The sequence below is a fragment of the Pelophylax lessonae genome (genome assembly GCF_965119305.1).
Source record: "Pelophylax lessonae genome assembly, chromosome: 11".
NCBI classification, from domain to species: domain Eukaryota; kingdom Metazoa; phylum Chordata; class Amphibia; order Anura; family Ranidae; genus Pelophylax; species Pelophylax lessonae.
The window spans coordinates 119,520,051-119,542,753 of record NC_138778.1 but is presented as its reverse complement, the minus strand read 5'-3'; positions in this window follow the sequence as shown (position 1 = coordinate 119,542,753).

Below are 22,703 nucleotides of genomic sequence, written 5' to 3'. Positions count from 1 at the left end.
GTTGCTGCCAGTGCCAGCCTACCAGGGGCTGATCTGAGGTGTGAAGGTGCAGGAATTGGGGTGATCTGAGGTGTGAAGGTGCAGGAATTGGGGTGGTCTGAGGTGTGAAGGTGCAGAAACACTCCTTGCTGGGATAGATGTGCTAATGCACTTTGCATCCCCTGCCTGCTAGGATACATCAGTCTAATTTGATTTACTCTGCTATAAAGGACATCCTCAGACATAAATCTCATAAGTGCTAGCTAAAGATTCAAGGGCTTCACTTCTTCAAAAGGGACTAAACCAAACCTCCCCCCTTACAAGAGATTGATATTTGTAGTGCCAGAAAGGGAATCTACTTCTTAAAGGAACAGGTTAACATTTTATAGGTTAAAACGATTGTAAACAATCACCTTATAAAACAACCCATTCAGTTTAAAAAAGAAATGAAATGCAAAACATTTTTGTATAGATATGAAAAAAAGCATTATAAATACCTTTCCTGACAGACTCCATGGCAGCATACGTTCGGGTAGGCCCCGCCTCCTCTCCTACCTCATAGGACCCCACTCCCATAAATCTTTGCTCCCTTTCAGCATCAGTGTTCTTTTTTCGTCCTCCTCATACATACCGTGTTATGTTCCTACTTTTCCAGTCCTATACTTTGAAGCAGAAGGGGTCGTGGAGCCTCAGATAAGCCCTGGCTATTAGCAGGGTATGGAGGGGGCAATGGAAGAAATCCCTTGCAGGAGCCTGGGGTCTGGCCGAGAGAGCCCTGCTGCCGCGGGTGGCCTGTATTTGCCCGAAGAAATGGACCGGTGGTGCGCCTCTGGGACCCTTCTCTGCTCTGGGCAGGGTGGTAAGCCCTGTTATGGGACATCTCTTTTACTTTATTTTGTATTGCAGTGCTTATTCCTTGTGTGAATCAGTGTCTTAGGATGTTACTTACTTGGTTTGAGTGCGGCCTGGGTTTTACATTTGTTCCGGTCCGCTTCTGTTCCCTGCTTTCTGTGTCCGGCGGCTCCTGGTCTCGCCGTGGCCGCGTCTGCGGCCGCCGCTTCCGGGTTGCGCGGCGCTTCTGCGCATGCGCGGTAGCCGCCGGGCACGGGATTCGGTGCGCATGCGCGGGGATGACACGTGACGTCACTCGCGCATGCGCGGTAGCGTTCGCCGTGCCGCGAGGCGGCATATTTAAATCCTGTTGTCTGTCAGAGCTGGTGGGAAGGTCGGCACGTTGATACAGCCTCCCCCAGACTCTGACTGGCAGTTTACAGGTAAGAATCTTGATTTTTAAAGGGATTTTTGGCAGTTTTGCTTCTCTTGTAGTGGTGTAGTGGTACAGATTGTGTCCTTTTTTATATCTGGCTGTAGGAAGAGTTTTTGTTTCACCTTCTGTTGGTGTGATCATGGACGCTTCTCCGCCCCCTAGTGGCCAGCCCGCTCATACCAGGTATGTGCTGGGCATTTAAGGGGGGGGAAGGTCTCTGTGTTTGCTCTTATGTATTGCTATATATCTCTCTCTCTAGCTCTTCTAGGTCTGATCAGCAGCCTAGCGCACGCAGCGATGACAGACGTTCAAAGTCGCATCACCGGCACTCCTCATCTAGGTCCAGACGCAACTCCCCCCATAATAGGGGACGTGATGGCAAAACTTCTGGTTCAACACATCATTCTGAGCGCCCGCACGGGAAGAAATGCTGGGGATGTGGTACCATAGTAACGGATGGTTCTTCTCTGTGTAAACCCTGTTATGCCCAAGCTACGGGTGAAAGGGAGAAGTCGGACCATCATATTGAGGAAGTGGTGCGTAGAGTCCTCAAAGACTCTCTAGCTGAGTTACAGAAGCCGAGTACTTCGGCAGGGCCATCCCGCTCTCCGGAAAGAGATCTTCTGGTTCAGGATCCTTTTGAGTCCTCCCAACCCAGCCATCCTTCTATCCTTCCGTCAGAGTCCGATTCTGATTCAGATGACTCCAGTTCAGGATTTGAGTTCAGCCTTGTCTCCCCTCTAGTAAAAGCGGTGAGAGAAGCCCTTGATTGGGAAGAACCAGCTGTCTCCTCCCCGAAACAACGAAAATATTTCAAGCAGCTATGCAAAGAGTGCTTGGACTTTCCATTCCTAGGGGAGCTGGGAGATATAATTACAGAAGAGTGGAGCAAAGTGGAAAGGAAAAATTCCCTGACCACAAAAATGGCGAAGTTGTATCCATTTAAACAAGAAAAGGTGAAGTACCTGGAATCTTCCCCAAGTGTGGATGCAGCTGTGATGCGTCTGGTCAAACATGTCACCCTTCCAATGGAGGATACAGCCTCTTTTAGGGATCCATTGGATAGGAGGATCGACGCTGACCTTAAACGAGCATATCTTTCGGCTGGCATGGCCTGTAAGCCAGCTTTGGCTTTGGCTACAATTTCAAAAGCCATGGAAGTCTGGATTAATGCCCTCGAGGGCACCCTTGCAGGAGTTTCGGAAGAAGTGCTCCAGAGCTCCCCAATCCAGGAGCTGAGGATGGCTGCGGGTTTTCTGGGGGAGGCGTCTCTAGACACCATTCGCCTTTTGGCTCGAGTTATGCTGGCTTCAGTTACGGCTAAACGCGCCCTTTGGCTTAGGCCTTGGGTTGCTGATGCTGCTTCCAAACAGGCATGGTGCCGAATTCCCTTTGAGGGTTCTTCCCTCTTTGGGAACAAGTTGGATGCAGCCATATCTCGGGCCACGGGTGGAAAGTCTGGGTTCCTCCCTCAGGATAAACGCCCAGGCGCTCAGAAGCGCTCTTTTCCGAGAAGACAAACTACCAATCGTGCCAGGGAAGCACGAAGCTACAGACCGGGCAAGTCCTACGGAAGAGGTTGGAAGTCAAGGCAATCCACCTTCCAGAAAGGCTCTAAAGGCTCTTCGTCTGGTGACCGGGAGGCCACCAAATCCTTTTGAGGTTGGGCCCGTCCAGGCCTTCCCGGTAGGGGCCAGGTTGCTCCAATTTCGGGATGTCTGGGCGGCCTCGATCCAGGATCCCTGGGTGTTAAACATCGTGTCCCAGGGACATTCGTGGGCGTTCGACAACGTTCCCAAACCCAGGTTTGTCGCAACCTCACTTCCTCCTTCGGCAGAAAAAAAGAAGATTCTTCTCGCTTATGTGGATTCCTTACTAGTTCAGCGTGCTGTTGTGCCAGTTCCCGAGGCAGAACGAGGTTTGGGAGTCTATTCACCTCTGTTTCTCGTCCAGAAGAAGAACGGCACCTGGCGTCCGGTAATAGACCTCACATATCTCAACAGGTCTATCCATCAAGAAAGGTTCAAAATGGAGTCCCTAGTCACCATACAACATTCGATTCTCCCAGGAGATTGGTTGGCATCGATCGACCTAAAAGACGCGTACTTCCACGTTCCTGTGGCAAAAGAGTACCATCAGTTCCTCCGATTTGCTGTGGGTCATGCTCACATGCAATTTACGTGTCTTCCCTTCGGGCTCTCAACTTCGCCTCGCACGTTCTCCAAGACCTTGCTGGCAGTTGTGGCTCTCATCAGGACCAGAGGCATCAGATTGCATCATTATCTGGACGATCTCCTCCTTCTGTCCCAGGACAGACATCAGTTACTCTTACATCTGGAGCAAGTGACATCTACGCTTCAGGAATTCGGTTGGATTCTGAATCTAGAAAAGAGCCATCTGGTGCCTACGCAGTCGCTGGTGTTTCTCGGGGCACTGTTCAACACGGTGAAGTGCACCATTTCCCTGCCAGAAGAGAAAATTCCTGTAGTCCAGAGCAGGGTGTCTCACGCTCTCGCTGCCTCTCGTCTCACTGCTCGTCAGTGTCTAAAGGTAGTAGGGACGCTTGTAGCCACCTCGCCCATGGTGAAGTGGGCTATGTGGAAACTGAGACCCTTCCAGAAGGGGTTTCTCCAACAATGGACGACAGAGAATTTGTCACAGGTTATTCACCTGACTCCATTCATGAAGGGATGCCTTCCCTGGTGGTTACGTCGTACAAATCTGACCAACTGCCACTCAATCGCTCCGATTTCCTGGATAACGATAACCTCCGATGCCAGCAGTACCGGTTGGGGAGCCCACTGTCTGACCGAAGTGGCACAAGGCAGATGGAACTTCCCAGGTCACAGAGTAGTGTCCAACGTTCTAGAACTACGAGCCGCCTTCAAAGCACTCCAGGCTTTTCACCATCTAACACAGGGGGCTTCAGTGCTGTTAAGGATGGACAACACCACGGCAGTGGCTTATGTCAAGAGGCAGGGAGGAACACGCAGTTTATCTCTCCTCCAAGAAACAGAGCCGATCATGACATGGGCTCAGCATCATCTGGCCAATCTTTCAGCGGTCTTTGTTCCGGGAGTGTTGAATGTGGAGGCAGACTTCCTATCCCGTTTCCAACTAGACAACATCGAGTGGTCCCTCCATCAGGAGGTGTTCAACTGGGTGCTGTCCCTGGGGATTTCGCCAGAAGTGGATCTGTTTGTGAGTCCATGCAACAAGAAGCTTCGGAAGTACTACACGAGATTCAGAGATCCTCGAGCTTTCGGAGTGGATGCCCTCACGGACAGATGGAACTTCCAGTCTGCTTATGCATTTCCACCAGTACCAATAGTACTCCAATTCCTGAGGAGACTGAAGATGGAGGAAGTAGAGATCGTGGCAATAATCCCCTTCTGGCCCAACAGGCCATGGTTTCCCCTGCTGTCCCTTCTCAGCTTCAGGGATCCTATTCCTCTACCTCTCAGGTCGGACCTTCTATCTCAGGGTCCTACTCTGCACCCATGCCCTGCACGGCTGCACCTCAGGGCGTGGTTCTTGAGAGGGGGAGGTTGGAAGCTCTCGGATGTCCAGAAGAGGTGATCCCGACTCTCTTGAGTTCAAGAAGACCTAGCACAAACAGGGTATATGAAAGGATATGGGCCAGGTTCATGAGTCATCAGGCCCAGAGGTCAGGTCCAGTAGGTACACCTACTATTCAGCAGATTCTAAGTTTCTTGCAATCTGGTCTGGATTTGTCCCTCTCAGTTAGTTCTCTCCGGGTGCAAGTGTCCGCCATTTCAGCCTTCACCGGAATTCAGTGGGCAAGTCATTATCTGATTCAGCAATTTTTTAAGGGCGCAGTCAGGCTTAGGCCTCAGAGAAGGCCAAGATTTCCAAAATGGGATCTTCCATTAGTTTTGGACTTTTTTTCGTCAAAGGACGTTGCTTCCATGTCTATCAAGGAGCTTACGTTGAAGACAGCATTTTTGGTGGCCATTACCTCCGCTAAGAGGGTCTCTGAGATACACAATTTGGGTCACAAAGAGCCTTTTCTGACCTTTTTTCAAGACAGGGTGGTCCTAATCCCTATGCTGGGGTCAAATCCAAAAGTGACCTCCGTCTTCCACGAAAATGCTGAGATAGTTCTTCCCATCTTCAGAACTGATGAGGAATCTTCAGTCCATCCTCTAGACGTGGGCAACACTCTAAGTCAATATTTGGAGGCCACGTCCTCCTTTCGCCAATCGGATTTCCTTTTTGTTCTGCTCCATGGCAAAAAGAAGGGAATGCGTGCATCTTCTAGAGCTGTGGCTGCTTGGATTGTCCAGGCTATCCAATGGGCGTATAGAGCGAAGGGCTTGGCTCCTCCAGAGGCGATTACAGCTCACTCTACGAGAAGCGTCGCTACGTCTTGGGCAGCTTCCAAACACGTCGCGCCTGACGTGATCTGCAAAGCAGCATCCTGGTCATCTGTCAATACTTTCCTTTCCCATTATTGTATTGAACCTGCTGCTTTATCTTCTGTTAATTTTGGCGTACAAGTTTTGTCAGTTGACAGTGTCAATTAAAATTTTCTTTGTTCAGCATCTTCCCACCCGGGAGTGTATAGCGAGTTATTTCCCGTACGTATGCTGCCATGGAGTCTGTCAGGAAAACGGAAAATTGATATCAAATACTTACCGTAATTTTCCTTTCCTGATGGACTCCATGGCAGCAGGAGTCCCCTCCCAATTCCTGAGTAGGCTAGTTACAGAACACTGATGCTGAAAGGGAGCAAAGATTTATGGGAGTGGGGTCCTATGAGGTAGGAGAGGAGGCGGGGCCTACCCGAACGTATGCTGCCATGGAGTCCATCAGGAAAGGAAAATTACGGTAAGTATTTGATATCAATTTTCCGTTTTTTTCCCCTTTTTAAAGGTGGTCACATTTTAACTGTTCTCAGTGTTGGAGATACAACAACTTTCAGCTTATCCTATTGACTGCAGTTTACAAACAGGACACTAGATGTCGCTAATGCTCAGTGATATGCTATGCATTTTCTATAATGTGTTGTATTCCCTGTACATAGTGCTGTACTCGTTGGTTATTTTTTCCTGTCTGTGTCTTCTTACCATGTGAGGTGACATTTTTGCTTTTGGTGGTTGTGTACCAATAAAGAAGCCAGTTCCTATTACTCCACAACGTCTGATCTGAATCGACTCCGCTGCACCGAGCAATTGCACTCTGCAACACTCAGCTGCATAAGATCTGGGGGGAGGAGAAGCAGCAGCACACTAAGCTTCTCATTGAATGGCTGTGTAGCAGGGGAGTGTCAGGACAAGTCTGATCATTGGAGTAGAGTACACGGAGTTCCCAGAATAGCTAGAGAACTGACCACAGTGTGTTCTCCTGCTTAATGTGGTCAGTTTTAATTAGGAAAACAGAGGGACTATCAGGAACACCAGGGATTTCACACAAAAGAAGCAATACAATGAGAACAGGATATTTTCCTATATAAGTACATGGCACAGCAGGTACATATCAGGAATATGAAATGTTGGGGTAACTAGACTAAGCATGTATTGTCACTGTGCTTGTGATTGTCCCTCTGTACTATTGCGAGAGAACCCGTGTCATTCTCAGTGGTCCCTCCTAGGGTGAGCGCTACATATGAATGCAGATGTGTGCAGTTAACTGAAAATCATATAGTTATTGAAGCATGATTGCTAGGTTGTGTGATTTTCTATAGATCAGTAATATATTTATGCAAATATTTAGAGGAATATTGAAAAGTGAATGTGAATTCAGTCTCAATCATGACTAGCTGCAACCATATACCTGTAAAAAAATTCTGGGGGTAGTTGCTTGATGTGAGATCAGATGTTACATCACAATGCTAAAATGGAACAACCCCACCAGCCTGAGGTTATGGAATGAAAAAGCTAGTATTGATAAGATAAGTAATTGTAGAGTGTCACCACAGGATGGCCTTGTGGACACTACTGTAAAAAATGTGCCATGTCCTATTATATATACGTAGACAGAAAAAAATGCTATTGCATTAGGAATGGACTTTCTTGGCACCACAACATGACAATAGGTCATAAAAAATATAAATTTTTATTATAGAAATAGGTTAAAAAGTTTTATCGTTATAACAAACAAATATAGAAAAAACACTGTTTAAAATTGAATCAATAACAAAATACCATGATACTGAGACAGAGGTGAACTCTCACCCAACCACCTAGTATGCATATAAGAAAAAAACCTGTGACTTATAAGATCATGATGCAGGTGGTAACCACATAAATCCGGTGGTGGTGAGGCGTACACTGAACTGACAATGGGTCCCCCCCCCCCTTTTTTTCTTTCCCTTCCCTTTTTATTTCATTATTTTTTTTTTTTTTTTGCACCCTTATAAAATTGTTAAACATATTTATGTTTTGTATACTTTTGCTGACTTGTCCTACGGTGCTGGATGCTGATTGCCGGGCTTCTATTGCAGGGAGGTGCGGCTGGTGGCGCCGTCACTTCACCCTGTATGGTGCCCCCTCCCCTTGGTCTGAGCAGTTTGTGGACTCCTGCAACCGTGGGGGATCCTCTACTGCTCGTTTCCTGGGGCGGGTGTCCACAGGTGCGGGGTCATTCGCCGCACTTGTCCCTGGGGTCTAGTGGGCGGCGTGATCCGGGTATTTCCCTCTGGGCGGACATTACGCATGTATCTCCGCCCCCTGGACACGTCCTCCTCACCATCCCCGCACGGCATGTGTCCGCACATGCGTGGTTGCGGGGACTCGTTGGGGAGGCGCCACTATGCCGGGCTGAGTGACGTCAGACGCTCACCAGCGCAGTAAGTCACTCCGGGAGATATTTAAATAGCCAGACGGACGCCACTGTCTGTCTGGCTACAATAGGTACGCTTCCTTGCTCTCTATCCCAGGAAGGACTTGGGGACACTCTAAGAGGACGATATTTATGAGGTGAACTATATCATGATATAAGGAATTTACAGAGGCGTAACTAGAACCTTCAGGGCCCCGGTGCAAGAAACCATGAAGGGCCCCTCGGACCCCTGGCCGGGGGGCCCTTCCCTTCAAGCCTGGGGCTCTTCCCACTGATCCTGGGGGTCCTTTACTCACGTTGCGGGGCCCTTTATTACAGTACCGCAGCGGGACCCTTTAACAAATTCTGCAGTGGGCCCCTTTCCTTCCATCTTGGGGCCTGCAGCTACAGGAGGAAAAAGGAGTACAGTGATTTCTCTACATGCTGCCCCTGCCGCCCCTCCTATTCAGGTGTACAGGGGAGCTGCACAGGCCCCCTGGAGCATGGGGCCCGGTTGCGATTGCAACCCCTGCAACCCCTGTAGTTACGCCCCTGGGAATTTAGATACCCTTCACCAACTGGCCGTATAGATGCCCCTTTCCACTCCCTCCCTGTTTATTTTTTCATATATAATTATCTAGTTCCCCTGTCCACATAATATCATCATTACTGTTTGCCTTTATTATAGCAACTGGCTGCTGTCTAAGATGGTCCCTTCCCCCTACCGATAGTATGTAAGATGGTATACAATCTCACTACCTACAAGTTCTTATTACATCTAATGCACCAACCCAGATCTCCTGGAAGACACTATCACTTGCGTTCACAGGTAGGTAGGGTATTCATCTCTGTGGAAATCCTTTTCTTTTGGATAATTCCATTTATGTAGGCCCAGAATTTTCCATACCTTATACTTATTATATACACTTTTTACACAGGCTATATAGCTCTGTAAATCTTTAAAGATCTATCCGTTTGAAACTGGAGGTTTTGGACCAACCCGGACACACCCTTAGGCTATCAGTTTAAAGACATCTATCAATTTAAAAAATGCCCTGTTCCATAATACTCATCCTGGGTAAGAAGATGCATACACTATAAAAATTATTATTTTTTTTTTTCCCCTATTGATAGCTATAATATAACCTACATCTTATATGTTGTATACTCTGGCCCATTGTTATGAGCAATTTAACAATTACATGCACTCTATATTTATAGGTAACTATCTCCCCGCCTCCACCTGTATTTAGCCTGAGCATTCAGCTATCCATCCCTGTAGCTAAATGTCTCCAAACTAGCCCCATTCGGGACTTCCTATCATTAGTATCAACATACTTTGTACTGGTAAGAATTAGTTTTTTCTATACTTTTGATATACTATTGTACAGAGCTGTGTGTCATTATGGCACAAGTTTGAAATACTGTCTGTTGAACAAGAATCAAGGTTATATATATATACTGTATGAATCTCATGCATTGTATCTCCTTGCTCTTTTTAGATCTTTTTCTAAAATGTTACTGTATAACACTCTCCTGAAGAAGCGTTGTAAAACAAACGCAAAACATGTAGAGAACATTGTCGGTTCAGTGTACCCCTCACCACCACCGGATTTATGTGGTTACCACCTGCATCATGATCTTATAAGTCACAGGTTTTTTTCTTATATGCATACTAGGTGGTTGGGTGAGAGTTCACCTCTGTCTCAGTATCATGGTATTTTGTTATTGATTCAATTTTAAACACTTTACCACCGGAGGATTTTGCTGTCTTCCGTCCAGGCCACTTTTTGCGATTCGGCGCTGTGCGACTTCAACTGACAATTGCACGGTCGTGCGACTCTGTACCCAAACGAAATTTACGTCCTTTTTTTCCCACAAACAGAGCTTTCTTTTGGTGGTATTTGATCACCTGTGCGATTTTTACTTTTTGCGCTATAAACAAAAAAAGAGCGTTTATGTTGAAAAAATAACAATATTTTTAACATTTTTTTATATGAAATTCCCCCCAAAAAAGATGTAAAAACCAATTTTTTAAAAAATTTTTGGCCAATTTGTTTTATGCTACATATGTTTGGTAACAAAAATCGCAATAAGCGTATTTTGATTGGTTTGCGCAAAAGTTATTGCGTTTACTAACAAAGGGAAAGATTTCTGTCATTTTTGGTGTTTTTTTTTTAACGCGTAATGGCGGCGATCTGCGATTTTTTTTGCGGGACTGCGACATTGCGGCGGACAGATCGGACCCTTGACTGACATTTTTGACACTTTTGGGGGTACCAGTCACCTTACTGCAGTAATCAGTGCTATATATATGCACTGTTACTGTAAAAATGACACTTGCAGGGAAGGGGTTAATTTTATTGGAGAGGGAGGGGTTAATGTATGCCTGGTGCTTACTGACGTGTAGGGGGGGGAGGTGACTGAGTGAGTCATGGACAGATCGGATGTCCAGCTATGCTGAACAGTCCGATCTGTCACTCCCTGTCACTATGGAGATCCGCCCGCTGTGTTTACACACAGCGGGCGGATCTCCAGACTCGATCCCCGACGATCGGGTAAGAGCAGCGGCGATCGCCGCTGCTCCTCCCCTGGCCCGACTCCCGCTGTGAATGAAAACAGCGGGAGCGAGCCTCCGGCGGCGCGCGAGCGCCGCCCAGAAGGGGGAGTGTCTGACGACGTAGTACTACGTCGTCAGACGATAACGAGCCACTCTGCCGCAGTAATATTACTGTGAGCAGACGTAAAGTGGTTAAACAGTGTTTTTTCTATATTTGTTTGTTATAACGATAAAACTTTTTAACCTATTTCTATAATAAAAATTTATATTTTTTATGACCTATTGTCATGTTGTGGTGCCAAGAAAGTCCATTCCTAATGCAATAGCATTTTTTTCTGTCAGTATTGATAAGAACACCATATCCCATAACTCTGATGTTTTTGAAGATCTATTTTATAGAATTTCCTTTCCATTTCATTCTTCAACCATATTTTTTCTGTATTCCCCATTACTTGCACTATTACAACCAGGGCTGCTGTTAGAAATGACAGAGCCCCGTACAGCCTACTTGCAGTCCCCCAACTTATCGAGACCATATTTTCACAAAAAATACACTAAAATCATTATTAGCTGACACAAACATTACAGAGAATTTGTGTGAATTAGCCCTTTTTTAATTGTTTTTTACATTTAAAAAAAAAAAAAGTATAACTTTTTTTTTTTTAATGGTAAAATGTTTTACAATTTCTTTCAATTATTTATTACAATGTTTAATTGTTTTTTTTTTTTTTACAATTTGTTATTTTTTTTACAGGACAGGGAAGCCTGCAGTGCTGCGGGAAGGGGAGTGTCAGAAGCAGGCAGAATAGGGAGGGGGATCGGTGTAGGAGAAGCAATCTTAGAGGAATGATGCCCTGTGTCTGCGTCTCTCCCTGCAGCAGGTAAAAGCTGGCAGGAGGAGGAGAAAGTGGCTTTCAGCTGCTGCATAGAGGCGCACAGGGCTTCCTTTAGTAATTGCCCCTCCTCCCAATGGAACCGATTCCCCGTGCTGTTGGGGCCCCCCTGTGTGCCCGGGCTTCCTACAGGAGGACTGGTGGTCACCCCTATCAGCAGCCCTGATTACAACAGCATTTAGTATGTAGACAGGATTTTTCAAAATTCTTTTCCCTTTGTCCTTGCAATTGCCTCTATGCTTTATCTAGAAGTCTCCGGAGAACTTAAGGTAATTGAGAAATTATTGTTTTTCAACAAGCATTATACTCTGAAATAGCAACTTCTTTTATAAATTAAATGTGTCATTTTATTTTCTGTACTCTTTTGTATTTAAGACACAAAAAAAAAAAGTATATACAGTATAGGCATAAAAAACACACACACATACATATACAGTGCCTTGCGAAAGTATTCGGCCCCCTTGAACTTTTCGACCTTTTGCCACATTTCAGGCTTCAAACATAGAGATATAAAACTGTAATTTTTTGTGAAGAATCAACAACAAGTAGGACACAATCATGAAGTGGAACAAAATGTATTGGATATTTCGAACTTTTTTAACAAATAAAAAACTGAAAAATTGGGCGAGAAAAATGATTTAGCCCCCTTAAGTTAATACTTTGTAGCGCCACCTTTTGCTGCTTTTACGCCAAACATAACGTTTTGCATTGTTGCCAAAAAGTTCGATTTTAGTTTCATCTGATTCTGACCAGAGCACCTTCTTCTACATGTTTGGTGTGTCTCCCAGGTGGCTTGTGGCAAACTTTAAACGACAATTTTTATGGATATCTTTAAGAAATGGCCTTCTTCTTACCACTCTTCCATAAAGGCCAGATTTGTGCAGTATACGACTGATTGTTGTCCTATGGACAGAGTCTTCCACCTCAGCTGTAGATCTCTGCAGTTCATCCAGAGTGATCATGGGCCTCTTGGCTGCATCTCTGATCAGTCTTCTCCTTGTATGAGCTGAAAGTTTAGAGGGACGGCCAGGTCTTCGTAGATTTGCAGTGGTCTGATACTCCTTCCATTTCAATATTATCGCTTGCACAGTGCTCCTTGGGATGTTTAAAGCTTGGGAAATCTTTTTGTATCCAAATCCGGCTTTAAACTTCTCCACAACAGTATCTCGGACCTGCCTGGTGTGTTCCTTGTTCTTCATGATGCTCTCTGTGCTTTAAATGGACCTCTGAGACTATCACAGTGCAGGTGCATTTATACGGAGACTTGATTACACACAGGTGGATTCTATTTATCATCATTAGTCATTTAGGTCAACATTGGATCATTCAGAGATCCTCACTGATCTTCTGGAGAGAGTTTGCTTCACTTAAAGTAAAGGGGCTGAATAATTTTGCACGCCCAATTTTTCAGTTTTTTATTTGTTAACAAAGTTTGAAATATCCAATAAATTTTGTTCCACTTCATGATTGTGTCCCACTTGCTGTTGATTCTTCACAAAAAAATTACAGTTTTATATATCTTTATGTTTGAAGCCTGAAATGTGGCAAAAGGTTGAAAAGTTCAAGGGGGCCGAATACTTTCGCAAGGCACTGTATATATATATATATATATATATATATATATATATATATATATATATATATATATATATATATATATATATATATATATATATATATATATATATATATATATATACATACATACATACATACATACATAAACACACACACACATCTATTTATAGTGCGTGTATATGTATATATATATATATCTTGTACTGTATATCATTACAATATGCCTACTGAGCAGTGAACTCATTACTGGAAAAGCTGAGCTGGGCCTTGTCATAGATAAGTATTATCTCCCACATCGTTAAAAAGAATAGGGTACAAAATCTACATGCCCACCCCATTAGGATTGATTTGAAACTCTTTTAAATTACTTCTTGCAATCAAATCTCTTTTTTATTCCACTGGCTCTGTGACATATTAACATGCTGATCTGCCTCGACCAAGAAGTTTCTGCTGCAGCACTGAGCTCTCAGCTGCTGCTAAAGTTATTTTTTTGTGATTTTTCCCCTGGTTTCTTGAATATTATAGTATATTTACAAATCAGTGAATGTGTCATTCACTGCAGGTGAATCCTCTGGTGTATGTGGATGGAATTACAATGATTGATTCACTTGCATTAAGCCTAGGTTTACACTGAGGGCGGGTTTGAAATAGTGCGAGTCCAGCTGAACTTGCATGATTTTAAACCAACATTTCAGTCTGACTTCGGGCAATTTGAACAGACATCTGTGTGGGTTCATGCACAGATGTCTATTGAAATCGCCCCCCCCCAAGTCACCAAAAGTAGTGCAGAAACTACTTTTGGGAATCAGTGCTGCGCCGCAAAGTCGGCGTTGCAGCGATTCGGACAGTGCCATTTCCGGCTATAGGCTTAGATAAATCGCATGTCAAATAGGCCCAATGGGATTGTGGGCTGAATGCTGATTCATTAATTGGTACTTAAAGCTGAACCAAATCCCACCCCAATTTGAATGGTTTTCCAAAAGAAATCTCACATCATGTTATCAAATCCTTTATGTGGAGCTAAAGCCTAAGGTCCCTTTCACACAGGGAGTCCGTCAGACGGACTCTGTTTTTCTCAGCGGGGGATTGATCCGCAGATCCCCCGCTGAGCAGGGGAATGGCAGCTCTGTCTCCGCTCTGTGAAGAGCTGTCAGGTCCCACTGTTCGCTATGGGGGAATCGAGGGGAACGGACCGTCTGTCCGCTCTCACCCGATCCCATCCGATCCGCTGGACGGATGGAAAATAGGGTTTCCATCCATTCAGATTTGACGGATCGGATATCTGAACGGTCCGCCTGTGTGAAAGGGGCCTTAATTTTACTATTCTTAAAAATGTTTTCTCTACTCTACTCTTGTCTATCCTAATAAGTTACCTAAACATCTCCGGCAGGTTAGTTTGTGGCAGAGGTAGGGCCAGTACACAAAGTTTTCAAAAAGAGAGCTCATATTTAGCATATTTTGCTCCTTTTTTTTTATAATAATCTTTATTAGGATTTTCCAGATTTTTTTTTTTTTTATCTCCTATGTCTGCTGAGCATGGATGCTGTATGGTAAAATGAAATTTGATTATACAGTCTCTTTTCTTTTTTATTGCTTCCTACAGAGCAAAATGTTTGCATCTTTATACAGGTGCTGGATATAGAAGTAAGTGGCGTAACCGTTATCCAGGGAATGGTGATGATGCAGCGTAGAGAGGAAATCAGAGTGAGAAAGTGATGTGATATGTCATTTAGTTACAGCAATCGTTTCTTCCTTGACTTTCTTGTCTTTCTTGCTTGTTCAGTCATCCCTTCAACATCACAAGTATGCTTCACACATTCCTATCTTAACCACTTTCAGATCAATGATCGGGCCACTTTTTTCAAACTGGCACTGTGTGAGTTTAACTGACAATTGCGTAGTCATGCAATGCTGTACCCAATCAAAGTTTACGCCCTTTTTTTCCCATAAACAGAGCTTTCTTTTGGTGGTATTTGATCACCTCTGCGCTTTTTATTTTTTGCGTTATTAAAAGAGCAAAAATTTTGAGAAAAAATTAAATTTTCTACTTTGTCTTTTAAAAAATATCCAATATACTCAATTTTTGTCATATATTTTGGCCAAAATGTATTTAGCTACATGTCTTTGACAAAAAAAATCTCAATATACGTATTTTTATTGGTTTGCGCCAAAGTTATATTGTCTACAAACTATGGTGTAAATACTGAAATCAATGCAGCTTTTACTTTCTGACTGCCTATCTCATTTCATGAAGTGCTAAAATGGCAGTACAAACTCCCCCCAAATTACCACTTTTTGGAAAGTAGACTTCCTAAGGAATGTCCTGAGAGGCATGTTGAGCTTGTTAAATATTACATTTTTCTCTCCTCGCCTTCCAGGACAGCCCAACATGAGAGATGATAGGCTCCTCCCTACCGGAAACACAATCAATCACAGTTTGTTAAAAGGCCCCACCCTTCCCTCTGCCCCTCAGTTTAGATTATGTTTCTTTTCCTACAGCGAAACGTTTGTTTTCAATGACCTGCAGACTTTGGATGGTCCCCCTGTGAGCCAGGTTCAGCAAATTGCCATGAGAGCTGAGCTTTACCTGCCGCCTCCTCAGGCTTATCACAGGTCGCCCCCCCCCCCCTGCATACAAGCCGCCGGTCATCTGGGGTGCCTCTCTAGGCTTGTCTCCGGCACCAGCAGCTCTCCTCCACAGAAAAATTTTGAAAAGCCCCCTGGACGGGCATCTCAAGCCTCGTCCTCAGACCGGAACTTCCGGTGCGACGTCAGGACGCTACCGCACAGATGCGGAAGAGAAAGAGTGTGGAGGAGACGCCGGAACCGCTTGTTAGCGGTAAAGCAGACTCCCAGGCTACAGGAGCCCGGACAGCTGCAAGGGAGATGAAGCCCTCCACAACTCACCCTCTGGGAAAGGAGGAGGGGCTGGTCCAGTTGTCGGCAGCCAAACCCAGGTCGGAACTGGGTAAGTGCTGGAGCATATCCTTACATGCTTGTTTTCTAAGACTGCTGGTACTGACATAGAAAATTCCTGGAAAATCCCTTCTCCCTGATCTTAGTCAGACTTAATTAGTGTCCTTTCTATGGTCTTCATACATTTAAGTTGGGAAGAGTGATACTTAATTTCATTTTGTATCCTTTCTTCCAGAGTCCCAGAGCGGTTCACAAGAGACCTCTACTACTACCCTAGAAGTGTGGTAATTGTGGTGATAGATTACCTAGTTCCCACACCAAGCCTTTCTGCTACAAGTGTATTTACAAATTAGCAGGAAAAGAAACCTCGGGCTTAATGAAAGACTTCTTAAAGTCTGTTCAAGAAGAAATGCTGACTACAATTCAGTCAGTAAGCTCTTCATTGGGAACTCCAGGCAGGGCCGCTGATAGGGCAGTACAACCAGCCCTTCTGTACCAGGCCCGGGCTCCATGAGCTCAACTAGGGGCCCGGGCAGCTTTAAAGTTAACTTCTGCCTAAATAAATAGAAAGCCTTTAAATCCCAACCGCCGCTCCAATTTGCTTACCAGGGCGTATAAATATATTTTCCTGGGCCCCATGAGGTCAACAGAGGGGCCCAGGAGGTGATAGCAGAGGAGGGACTTTATTTCCATTTTCGGGGCGTAGGCACACTAACCTTGCCGCATGCTGCACTGTATGAATAAGGAGTTCCGGCCGCCCACTGCCTACTATGTCTTTCCTGGCGGAGTGATTCATTTGTACATCACTCTCCCTCAGTAAATGCTGTGGAATGAGGAAGAGACTGATGAGAGATGGATGAGAGGGCTAAGCGGTGCACAGACAAGCGGCACGCACAGCACACAGTGACACTGACAGACTTCTATGGAAGGAAGGTACAGCTCCCAGACTCCCTGACTGTGTGCTTATAATCATATTCATTATGATGATCACAGCACAGCATGTACTTTATGGCTCTGGCTCTGTGTCATATGGCTGTTGGGTGCTGACTTTGTTAACTTATGGCCATACTGATTGTAACACAGTACAGTAATAAAGTCAACACCCAACAGCCATATGTCACAGAGCCAGAGCCATAAAGTACATGCTGTCCTGTGATCATCATAATGATTAGGATTATAAGCGTGAGTTGCTAGTTCACACTTGTGTTTGGAAGGGGAAAGGGGGGAGTAAGAATGTGCAGCTGAGCCATGTTTTTACCCCCCACTACCACCGCTCCCCTTAAATAGCCTTTCAACCAAGCTTTTCAATTAGGTCCGCCTTTCAGCTTTACATGTGGATCTGATTAAATGTTCCATGTAGGTCTACGGAGGTTTGGATGTAAATGGACTTGTGTCCATTTACACCCTCCTTCCTCCGGGTCTGCGGAGGTCTAGAAAAAAAAATTGAATATTTTTCCAGACCTAAATGTGATAGATCAAAGCTAGCATGATGTAAAAATGGATATGAGTGCATTTACATCTGGCCACCCGTAGAGACATTACAAGTCATCCATAGACAGGGCCAGGGCCGTCTTTAATATTGATTAAACCCTGGGCAAAAATTTTCTTGGGCCCTCCCGAATCCACTTATCAACTATTTGCAGGCAGTGCGGGCTCAAGGGGGAGCTGCTTTGGGCCCCACAACAATGACTGGACCCAGGGCAGCCCTGGGTTAAAGACGGCCCTGTATATATATATATATCATATTGTACAAACCCCATATAATACCAATAATAAAGTGCAAGCATAAAAAATACTGATATACTATATTAGCATACAAAACTTCTAAATTGCTATACACATATATCACAGTAAATCCAGTGCAAAGGAAAGTGCTTATCCATGCAAAAATGAGCAACAAGTGCAATAATTAAATAAGTCCATATACAATCTGATGCTTTAAAAATTCATAACCCCTTATAAAAGTAAAGTGGAAAAGTGCAAAAAAATCGCCAAAGTGCAACATTAGTCTTTTGGTGATAAAAAAAGTGAATCCACTCTTGCACCCCCTTCAGCTCCTCACTCACTAGAAGACTGAACCCCTGCGGTTGTCAGAGGCACCAACAGATAGTGAAATGCATGATCCTATAGCTCCTCCTCCGTCTCCGCCCTACACGTTTTATCAGAGTGACGTCATCAGGAGCAGCGCCATCTTGGTCAACCTCTCTGCCTTTATACTGTGTGGTTGCTCAGCAACGAACTAAACAACATAGACACACTGGCGGCCACATTTAAATAAGGCCAGTAGCGTCAGCCAATGGTAATAGCGCAGTCCCCTAGCATGGAAATCTAAATTACCAACAGCCAGGGGTCACCGATATCTATAATTCATATGTAAATAGAAAAAACTGAGCAATAAACACAACACAAATATCAAGTATTGCAAAATATATAGATGAGTGTACCAAGGGTCACCCGCACCACACCCTAAGAAAATTGTTGAAAAAATAGTTTTACAAAGCAATAGGGTTTTTGAGGTGCCAGAAATTCAAGACTGAAGTATGTAAAAATATTTAATTTTATTCGTACAAAATGTTAAAGAGGAAGTAAACCCTCCTCTGCAACTTGTACCTATAGGTAAGCCTATGATAAGACTTGCCTATAGGTACTGTAAATATCTCCTAAACATGTTTAGGAGATATTTACTTTGCATGCAACCAGTGACCCGAGCGGCCGTTCCTTCAGAGCCCTGTGCGTGAATGTCGGCTCCCGCGCGCATGCGCGGAAGTGACGTCATCGCGGCTCCAGCCAATCAGATGTCCGAATGCCGCAAACCCAGAAGAAGGGCGACCGAACATGTCACCCGTGAGAGAGGTGAGTGGTCGGCACTTGCGGGGCTTCGTTCTAAGGCAAGTATTTCATAATGAGAGATTGTTTTGGAGACAGTGTAGAGGTAGCGAGTCCTTATTGTGTTCCTTACCATCTATGACAATTGGACTATTTCAATATACTTATATCTCCTCAAGTTAAAGTATCCTGTGTAACCTGTGGTTCCCATTAGGACTTGGGTAATTTCTAGGCTTCTGAAATCCTGGGCTCTGTTGTCCCTTATGGTACACTGATATCCACCCAAAAACATTCCTATAGTAAAGCTCAAGTGTCCCCAATTCAGCTCCATATCTCTATACCTGGTTTTAATGTCTCATTGACAAAAATAAGATTGTGCATCTTCACTGCGGACCTAATAATTTTTCATGAGCAATATCCAGAGTCAGATATCTCCTGAAGAAGCTATGTATATGTAGCAAAACATGTCGAGAACAGATGGAATATAATTAACCAACATGTTAAAAAAAAAAATTAAATGTCCCTTTATTATCGTTTTAATATTTTGTACAAATAAGAATGAATATTTTTACAAACTTCTGTCTTGAATTTGTTGGCACCTCAAAAACCCTATTACTCGGTAAAAAATTTATTTCAAAAGCACAAATATTGCGTACTTCCGCTAGACCCGGTTGCCAAATTTAAAAGGTACATAATATATATATAAATAACCTCTGCCTAAAAATACATTACAATATAATTTAATAAAAATAAAATGTAAATATAAATAAAAGTAAATAAGAATATTTAAAAAGGATGAACTAAATATAATTACTATTCAAAATAGTTGAATTGATGGGAAGTAGATACTAAAAAATCATAAACCTCTGACATAGTAAAAATGGATTTATAAAAAATAATGTAAAAAATAACAAAGAGAGAATGTTTTTCCTACAGAGTGAGCATGGAGTCTAAGAAGGTGATCTAACGCACACCTAGAAGAGATGTATATAGGAATGTATAAATATGAAGGGAAATGGGTATGTACTGTATACCATGGTGTTATAAGGGGCTACCTACATGATGTTATAAGAGGCCACCAAGGTGCTACAATTTGAGGAACCCCAATGGACTGTAAACTCTACATTGTGTTATAAAGGGCCACCCAGGTGGTGTAACTACGAGAATCCCCATAGGCCTAAAATAACAAAAAATTGTAAAAAAAAAAAAAAAAACAGTTCAAATCAATATCAATGTTGAGGCCCCCAGGCTGTAGGGGCCACAACTGTTATATCCATCTGGTCTCATTTTGGGACACCTTAACCTATAACGTATATTTATATATATTTATAGACGTTATCAAAAATATACGTCTTTGATAACGCCCAGTGGGAGGCGAAACGCGTTGACGCAATTTCCGGCTACGAGCCCCTTGGAAACGTCACTTCCGGTAGCGGTGGAACGCACGCCGGAGCCAAGCCCCGCTGCGCACCGTCATCTCAGGGATCTACCGCTCTGTAAAGTGCCTGTTTTTATCAACTAAAATGTGAGTTTTATTCTTGTGTTGAGACCAATAAATCCAAGTTTTTAAGCAATATTACGCTATTGGGATTATTTCTTTCCTTTCATATGGGGACCATCCGATGAGACTGCACAGTGAACCCGCATTTGACAGCTAGTTGCATCCACAGTACTTTACCCGGATCATATGCCGGACCAAGCCTGTGAGACCCTTACGCTGTATAGTTTAGGGGTCCACACTGTCCGGTAAGTGTCAACTACCTAGGGGAGAGGATCATCACCATCGCACTATTGTTGCATGCACTTATTCCCAGCACCTGAGCACCTTTTCGGGTTATTTTTACAACCTAAAGACTTTCACTTGCCACTTGCTGGCTACTACACTTTTTGGCTTTTGTTATTGGACTTCTATATGTCATTTTTTGTTTTTTATCAATTGCACTATATATTAGGTGGTGATTTGCACTTTTTAATATATATGTTAAGGGATTTTCATATATATTTATTTATCTAGATATTTATTTGCGTATTTAAGACTTTATGTGGTATTTATTTATATTTGCAATACTTAGCACTTCAAGCACTTTATTATTATTATCATACCCAAATCTGCGCTGTCTTCTCTATATTTGCACTTTCAAAATCATTTTGATTTTTATGCACAGCAGCACTTTTGGATTTAGTTTACTTATCACCATAGCGCAGCATTAATTTTCTTTTTTACCATATCTATTATGGTTAATTTCATCAAAGAAGATTTTCAGGGCTTCATCCAATCCCTCCCATTAAATGACAATATCATCTATGTACCATTAGTAAAATCTCAGATGGGGGTTGGTTGGTGTTATAAATCTGTTCTTCTTCCCACATTTTCATGAATAAGTTGTTGGCCATATTTGGGGCATAATGAGCTCCCATGGCCACTCCTTTTGTCTGTACATAGTAGTTATCCTGGTACCAGAAATAGTTACTTTCCATTGCCATCTCCAACCCTTCCAGAATGTACTGAATCTGTTCCTGCCTCAAATCTGAACTTTCATACAGGGCTTTAGCAACCCCATTGATCCTATCTCTCTGCACAATATTAGTGTAGAGGGAGTTGGCATCAGTAGTGACCACGAGGCATTGTTCTATCCCATTAATATCCTGGCATTCCGAAATTAACTGTGTGCTATCTCTTAAGTAAGATTTCCCTTCTTGAACCAACGGCTGCAGGTATTGATCTAGGTATTCACCTAATCTAGAGAACAAAGAATCCAACCCAATAATGATGGATCTACCTGGTGGTTTAACTAATCTCTTATGTATCTTTGGTAAATATTACATGATTGGGGTCTTGGCTGCTTCTGGAAGAAGGTATCTGGCCTCCTTGTTAAGGATGCCCATATTTTACAGGGTGTTGTGGCAGAGATATGGAGTGTTATATATGAGACAAATATTTCAAAATGGTACTTTGCTGTCTTTTGAGGAGTTGCAGGAGAGGTTTACTTTGCCACCCTCTTTTCGTTTCTACTACATACAATTAAGACATGACATATTGGCTCAGGATGGGTCTTCTGAGTGGTCCTTGTCTCCTACACCATTCTTTAGTTTAAACAAAGAGTTTAATACTTCTAAGGGGACTATATCTCAATGCTAGAACATACTGCTACAAACCTTTCTGAAAAAGCACCCTCTCAGGGTACTGGCCAAATGGGAGGGGGATGTGGGACTGATGTCAGAGGAAGCTTGGAGGCTCTCTAAATGTTTCACAAAGATTAACACTACTATATATACTATTGAGGGTGTATTACACCCCCCCACAGATTACATGTCATGGGATGGGCATCTACCCCACTATGCACTAGGTGCAAGCGGGATCCTGAAGATTTGATTAATCTACTGTTGAGGTGCCCAAAGCTGCACCCCTATTGGAGGGGGGTGTTGGACACTCTTAACGGGATATTTCGGACCTCTATGCCTCTGGACCCTAAACCATGCTTGCTCGATTTATTGGATGATTTTGAGTGAAAGGGTTATACCAAAGAGGCAATGTCTTGATCCCTATTTCTTGCACGCAAATTGATCATGGCGCACTGGAAGTCGGAGAGCCCTCCTACGGTTAGAGAGTGGATCAATAACGTTGGTAATACGCTCCGAAAGTAAAAAATAATCTATCAGCATAGGGGAAGTGTATGCAAATTTGAGCAACCGTGGCTGGATGCACCCGGATTAGCTCCGGTAGATCTGGCCATGGATAGATTACTTGGTGGGAATGCCGGGTAAGAAGGAGAAATACAAGCTACTAAAAGAGGTGGAGACTTTGATGTTGGGGGTATTTTCTATACCGGGATTAAGAGAGTGTTATATATGTCTGATATGTGCCCAGAAATTGTGTATGGTAATGGAATGGTTCTTACTA